The sequence below is a fragment of the Mixophyes fleayi genome, chromosome 4 (genome assembly GCF_038048845.1).
Source record: "Mixophyes fleayi isolate aMixFle1 chromosome 4, aMixFle1.hap1, whole genome shotgun sequence".
In the NCBI taxonomy this organism is placed as follows: Eukaryota; Metazoa; Chordata; class Amphibia; order Anura; family Limnodynastidae; genus Mixophyes; species Mixophyes fleayi.
The window spans coordinates 335,807,207-335,814,899 of record NC_134405.1 but is presented as its reverse complement, the minus strand read 5'-3'; the positions used below and the strand labels follow the sequence as shown (position 1 = coordinate 335,814,899).

At 42.4% G+C, this 7,693-nt stretch overlaps 1 protein-coding gene across 1 annotated transcript in view; it reads left to right on the top strand.

The window, feature by feature from the left end:
- The first annotated feature begins 6,669 nt into the window (after positions 1 to 6,669).
- The window catches only part of LOC142153169 (uncharacterized), a 33,349-nt gene continuing 32,325 nt past the window's right edge, over positions 6,670 to 7,693 (top strand). Inside the window, exon 1 of the mRNA XM_075210497.1 lies at positions 6,670 to 6,860. The gene's annotated coding sequence lies outside the window, so the exon portion shown is untranslated. The remainder of the gene's footprint in view (positions 6,861 to 7,693) is intronic.

The following is a 7,693-nucleotide window of genomic DNA, read 5'->3' as shown; positions in this document are numbered from 1 at the left end:
ACATTAACCTCTGCACCGCCAGTAACTGGGAGGGTATATACAATAATTCTGTGTTTCTCTGTATTTCATTTTTTTAATTTATTGATCAGTTTATCGTTTCTAACAAGTTAATAGTTTTGCTCTAGATAAACATATTTATATTAATTCCACATTAATGACAGTAACAATGTAATCTAAGTTTGTCTTTTAGACACAGGTTCCATCAATATCAATCAGACAGGTTGGATAACCAGAGGGTTCCTGCACCTTATTCCCCCTAAGCTGCTCCATCGCTGCAGTCCATGAACCTCTCCTTTACCCCTAGAGACAATGTTACAGAGAGACCGCTATTAAAGTTATATCTTCAGACATCTGACCGAGGGAGAACGCATAGTGGATGGCAAATACTTCTGCGGGAAAAACTTCCAGTTGCCGATATAAACAGTTCCAGTGTGGTTTCAATTATTTTTATGTAGGTGTTACTGTTGTAATTTTATTAGTAAAATATTGGATTCTAAAACCATATTTCCTCTTAATTTGTTGTTCTCTATATGGTTTTTGGATGGATGAGCAGGTAGTAGCATGGGGGACATCCTCTCTAGAAGACAAAACATAGAGACTACCGATACCCCAACTACAGGGTGCCCCAATTTATTGACTGATAGTCAGGGCCCTCTTAAGACCATCTTGGGCCCCCGGGCACAGCAGTGCACTGGGGCCCCTATATATACAAAAAAAAAAAAGATTATATATATGGGCCCTGCAGCCGAGGGGGGCCCATTGGAGGAAGCCAAAAAAAATAAAAAAACCTGGAAAAAGAAAAGAAGAAAATACTTACCGTGCTGTCAGCTGGCGATCCGGCTCCCTCCCTGGTCTCCTCCTCTGTCGCGCTCCGCAATGGATGTCGGGTGGGCGTGATGACATCACGCCCAACATGCACTGCGAGCGCGACGGAGGAGGAGACCAGGGAGGGAGCCGGATCGCCAGCTGACAGCACGGTAAGTATTTTCTTCTTTTCTTTTTCCAGGTTTTTTTATTTTTGGCTTCTTCCGACGGGCCCCCCTGGGCTGCAGGGCCCCCGGCCACCTGCCCATTGTGCCCTATGGGAAAGACGGCCTTGCTGATAGTGGGAACAGACCTGGCACGCAGAGAGGGAGATAGTTACCTTCCCTCTAACTCCTCTACTCCTGCTGCCAATTATCATCATCATCAGCTATTTATATAGAGCCTCTAATTCTGCAGCAATTATCAGCCAGCTCCGCAGCCATTGCAGGAGGAAACACATGGCGCTTAGTCTGGTAGTCACTGTGCTCTTCCTCCTGCAGTGATAAGAAATATGGGAAAGGATATATTTATACTTCCTTGTTCATTACTGCTATAGGTTCCCGTCCAACACTCCTGGCCCCTCTCTCTCTTCCATTCCCTATTATTATTCTCCCTCTTGAACAGGAGCAGACTGTCTCTCTCCCATGTGTTCTGCAGCTTTGATGACCTACTGCTGGTATCTGAAGATCTATTGCTGTCTGGATTGTGGAATGTTGACATTCTATTTGGAAAGTCATGTGACTACACTAGGCGTCCCATCCCCCAATCAGCCCTGACATTAAATCAGCTGAACCCAGGTTTAATAATTATGTTTTCTTCCCAGCTACCAGCCCCAACTTTAACGTAACAGCATTCACAACTTCCCAGACATTAATATCTATCTTTTACAGACTGCCTCAACAATACATTATTAGCCCCAACATTTGAAACAAATACTCACATTGCATTAATAGCCCCTACAGTATATTAACAGCCCGCTCCAACTACACATTATATCAATACATTCCCACATTACATTACTATCCCCCTCCTACTCACACTTGCCTGCTCTCAAGCATACAGTCATTAAGTCACATCATGTAGACCATCAGTGAGCCGTGTACTCTTGGTCTATAGGCCGCCATGCTGTGCCCGCTCTGCACTTCCATCTCAGAGAAATCATGACCCCCCCCCACTCCATATCATGCCCCACCTGAATTAATTCCCCTATATCACGTTTCTCCTATATTATTTCCCATATCATGACCCCCCCCCTGTAATGATCCTCCTCACATCATGCCCTGCCTCAATAAATTGTCTGCTATATCCTGCCTCCCTTTACTGATCCTTTCCTATACCATGCCCCCCCCCCTGAGTTAATTCTCCATTACTTCATGCACCCCCTATATTAATTCTCATGTCATGCATCCATATTAATTTTCCTCATATTCAGCTGCCCCTATATTGAATCTACCCCAGATATCATGCACCTGTATTGATGCTCTACCATTTCTTGGCCCTCCCCTTTATTGATTATCATGCCCCCTATTGACTCTTTCACATATGATAGTCCCACCTGTGTAAACTTCCACATATCATGCCCCCTTTACTCATTTCTTCCATATCAACCCCATTGTATCGCTTCTTGACCAGGAGCAGGCTGGGATATGGGTCGGGGGGGGGGGGGACTTCTGCCCACTGGGCCGTTCCCATAGTGGGCTACCTTGGACTGGGTCACTGGGCCAGCTGCATTTTTTTTCCTTTAAAATTTTCCTAACAGGCGCTGGATTGAGTCTTGCCCCCCAGGCTAAAATTTGCCAGCCCTCCCCTGGCCTTGACCATATAATGCCCCTCGCCCATATTTATCCTCCCCATATCCTGTGCAGTGTCATTGGAGGGCCAGGTAGCTGGGTATTCCAAAGATCCGTACCAGGTGTTATTTAATAATATTCCCAGAAGTCTTGAAAAACCAGGAAGGCAGAGGAAAGGAAGGATTTTCCTCTACCACCTAGACTTCGTTTCCCGACTTTAGAGGGTCTTGATTTACAAAGCCCCATGAGACAAGTCCACAGTTCTCATACAAGTCCGTTCTTCCACGAGAATGACCTGTTTCCATGGGCTCCTCCTAGCTCGTAGAATTATTGAAGGGAGCTTCATTTTAGACATTCTCACTTACCCTTCAAGAGGGCATTCTACATAGAGCAAAAGTCCTTTGTAGTTATTCCTAAAAACCTTTAATTTGCATTTTCTAGGTCTGGATTTAGAATTACATTCCACTTCTTAATTGGAATTCCAGACAAATTATTTCTCGGGATCCTTTCTATTATTCCTACTGGCTCAAAGAGAGTCATTCCCAATACCTCCTTGCCCGTGACACCGTTAAAAACCCATGCCCCTATCCTCAAAATCACTCCGCTATTATTTCATGTAAAAACATTTATCCGTATTAATCAATTTAAACGTGATGGTAAACACCAATTAGTGTAATGAGATACTAAGAGGAGACACTGAATTAATCTTCATTTACAGTAATCATTCAGATGTGTATGATGAATAGATGGAAACATTAAATGTTAATGATTTTGCCATTTTATAATTCTAGGGTTTTTTTTCTTTTAATATTTAACACATTATAGTCTTAATGTCTATTTATTAGTTGTAGGGATGTTAGCCGGGGTTCTGCCATAATTCAGTGCACCTACTATTGGTTATATGGGATATGAATAGATCTCATCTGAAGGTTATGTTAGTCATTATATATATATTAAGATGGCATGAAATATCTGTCATAGACTGTAATGGAAGAGTCCCTCTAGTGGCCAAATGATCACATCACATTGTAGAAACCTTACACGTTCAATGAATAAGCTTAACAAATAACAAACTTTTTAAAAGTCATTTCCAAGTACAATTTTGTGGCCTGTGGCCCGTGGATGAAGCTTGGTAGATAATACGGGAGGGGACAGGGAATGTATAGACCTTCTGAGTGAATATTTCCATTTGGAGAGGACCAGTTGCATTTAGCTTGTAGAGACCACAAGAATTGTTTAATTGTCTGTCCGTGGTGAACGTTACATATTTTTTCTGTCCTAGCCTTGAGTTTTTCAGCATTATAGTAATACACTTGCCCTTATATTAACTTTGATTTGCATTTTACCAAGTCTTGAAGTTAATTAGAACCTTTTTTCATTTAAGTGCTGAAGTAAATTAGAGCAATGGATACAAAAATCCAGAGAGAGAATGCAAATACTCCCTCCGGTAGTTTGTTAAACAGAGTATGACGCTGGAGCACTGACTTCTCCGCTGTCATACAAGTACAAAGCCAATAGCAGATGTATCGCTCAGTAGGGAGCAACACCTCACTAATTACTTCTGCACCTAATCAAACACTACACTTGAGATACAGCCAGGGACTTATTAATGCTTGAACTATATCTACCGCTGGGGGATTTGGACTGAGAAGTGCGAGTTCCAAAATTACATCATTTTTTTTAGTACAATGAAGTGAGAGACCGCTGTCTTCTCCATAACTAATTAAATATTTAGTCAACTCGTTGCATTTTAATTTCTACAATGAAGTCAGCAATCTACCGAAATTAAATTGTACTCAGCATTTTTTAAGTAATGAAGCAGGAGGGCAATAAAAGATGAAATGACTGAATTATAGGGGCTGATTTACCAATGTATCACTTCACCCTATATAGGTGGGGGGCTATTACCAGCAATAATCCCACCTGTGCATGGAGAACCCCATTTGTCAAGTGATGAGGATGTTAATAGAAAAAAATACTTATTGATAAAATATAGAGAGCTTTCTATATATCCAATACAGATGATTCCCCCTTCACTTGCCCCCTGATGAGTCTCCTCCTTTTGCCCCCCAGATGTTTCCCCTCCTCTTGCCCCAAATATGTTTCCCCTCCTCTTGCCCCAAATATGTTTCCCCTCCACTTGCCCCCTATGTTTCACCTAATCTTGCCCCCAGATATTTCCCCTCCTTTTACCCCCCATATGTCACCCCTACTCTTGCCCCCCATGTTTTCCCTCCTTTTGACCCCCAATATGTTTCCCCTCCTCTTGCCCCATATGTTTCCCCTCCTCTTGCCCCATATGTTTCCTCTCCTCTTGCCCCATATGTTTCCTCTCCTCTTGCCACCCAGAAGTTTCCACTCCTCTTGCCCCCATATGATGTCCCTAATCTTGCCCCCAGATATTTCCCCTCCTTTTGCCCACCCCATATGTCACCCCTCCTCTTGCCAGACATATGTTTCCCCTCATCTTGCCCCATATGTTTCCCCTTGTTTTGACACCCATATGTTTCCCCTCCTCTTGCCCCATATGTTTCCTCTCCTCTTGCCCCCATATGATTTCCCTAATCTTTCCCCCAGATGTTTCCCCTCATCTTTCCCCATATGTTTCCCCTCCTCTTGTCCCATGTTTCCCCTCCTCTTGCCCCCAGATGTTTCCCCTCATCTTGCCCCCCATATGTTCCCCTCCTCTTCCCACCCATATAAATCCCCCTCCACTTGCCCCCCATTTATTTCCTCTCCTCTAACCCACTTATGATTCCCCCTCCTCTTGCCCATGAGGATTCGGGTCCCTTTAGGCGTTGGGATAGCCATCACTTGGTCTGTCTCCTGGCCTCCTATAAAAGACGCTTTTACATTTCTGGGGCTGTTGGACCTGAAACAACGAGGCTAATTGGATTTACACAAATTCATTTATCCATTATCAGGATGAGGGTGAAGATGCAGCACAATAACAGCTGAGCCTTTCCCAGGGTGTCACGTGAATTTTGTTTCTTGAAGAAGGGGAGCAAGGGGTACACTCAACTGACAGGGGCTAAACAAAACAGTTGTGAATTGGTAAGACAGAGGGGTGCCGGGTGAATTGGTAAGACATGGGCTGGTATCCCCATTTCACCACAACATTGTCATTTATTTAAGAAATAAATACACAAATTGCACAATAAAAGTATAGGTCAGACAGCAGTCACATACCCTGTGCTGCTGGTAGTATGGGGGCCTATTCACTAAAATATGTGCTCAGCGATAACTGAAATTGCCTTCATATTTATCATAATGATAGAAAATCCCTATTGCTCACTTTTCTCCCCACGAAAAAATGTCTCTAAGAAACGCTCAGCTCTCCTGGGGGTAAATGTTCTAAAGATTCTACAAACGGAGAAGTGGAGGCGTTGCCCATAGCAACCAATCAGATTCTATCTATCATGTTCTAGAATGTATTAAATAAGTGAGAGCTAGAATCTGATTGGTTGCTATGGGCAACGCATCCACTTTTCCTTTTTAGAAGCTTTGATACATTAACCCCCTGGTGTGGTAATTGTCCCTTACCGCTTCACCAAAGCCGCCTCCGACAGGCTGCCAAACCCCTGGTGTGGGCTTTCAGCTCCCTTAGTTAAAAATAAATAAAAATTACAATAAAGTATAAAAAGACAAACATGGAAACATACACATAAAATAACTGTTAATAATAATAATAATAATAATAATAATAGTAATAATAATAATTATAGTTATATATACATAGCTGTTTATGTATAAATAATAAGCATTATTTAATTTATTTTATTTAATAAACACATTTTTTACACAGCAATGTATTTAAAAATACAGTTTTAATCTATGATGGCGTTTGAAGTGGGGTACTGTAAATTTCAGTGTACAAATAAGCTATCAAGTATTTGTGTGCTACATGAAAAAAGACAGACAATATTTAACTTATGTGGAAAACAGAATACTAATTTGCACCCCTTGCATTGTAACATGGTTTTGTCCAGGAGACTTAAATAAGAGACTTCTTAATTTAAGTTGCTTAATGAATCAGGCCCCTGGTGTTCTTATGTTTGCACCAACAGAGGTGTCTCCGGCCTCAGTAAAACACACACATCTCCTCCGTTGTATTCAGGTTTCCAAGAAGCAACAGACCAGACCCAGCTGCCATCGTTGTGACAACCAGTTTGTTGACATTGCACTGATTGCCAACATAGAGGCCCACACCCAGCTCCTGGACCCAGGACACTGGCTGCACACAGAGAGGGGAGGATTCACAGCAAGGTAAATATTGATATAAATAATTACTGTGACTTGTGAACAGATTAATGTTATTGTACCAGGGATAACTCCTGGCAGGAATCTGCAGCGTTCTGGTTGTGCAGACCTGTAATTGGGCCGTATGTTACAGCACTTAGCGCTGATCCACCGTCGTTTCACCCGGATACATTGCAATTTGGATAATTTGGGTCTATTTCCCGGAGTTTGCCAATCTCTGGGGTCAGCCTGGTTTTTGTGCCTTTGTAATAACAGGGGACATATTTGCGGCCGTAAATCCTGCGTAGAACTAAATATTGCGGCTATTGGTGTCAGATAGACGGCTCCCTGGAGTCTACTAAAGGGCAATACGAAGCCGAACATAACTAGCTTGTTAGGGAATATTGTCCATTTTATATATCTGTTAATAAGTCACACACGCTGCACAGAATCTTCTCTCTGTATTTGTCCGTTAACCCCCCCATTCCTGGGCCTGGTGCCTATATCACTGGGTATCACTAACATTTATGTCTCAAAGTAAAAATAAATATAGTAAAATATGAAGCAAGAGTTTTAAGCTACAGCGGCCCTTATCCAGGACATGGGGGCGGGGCCTTGGATTAATTAGTTAACTGAGCTAATGACTTTTTTGTATCAGTTAACTACTCGTCTTAGGTTGTTGTCGTAGGAAAATAAGTGGGAGAAAACAAACAGATTATATCGTCACAAAGTAAAAATATCAGGTTTTAAAGTATGGGGTACTCTGCGGTCTTAAATAATGTGGGCGGGTTCTGGATTAATTAATAGGTGCGGGCACAACGCGTGATCATGTGTGGGGGGCACTGGTGGTATTGTCATGT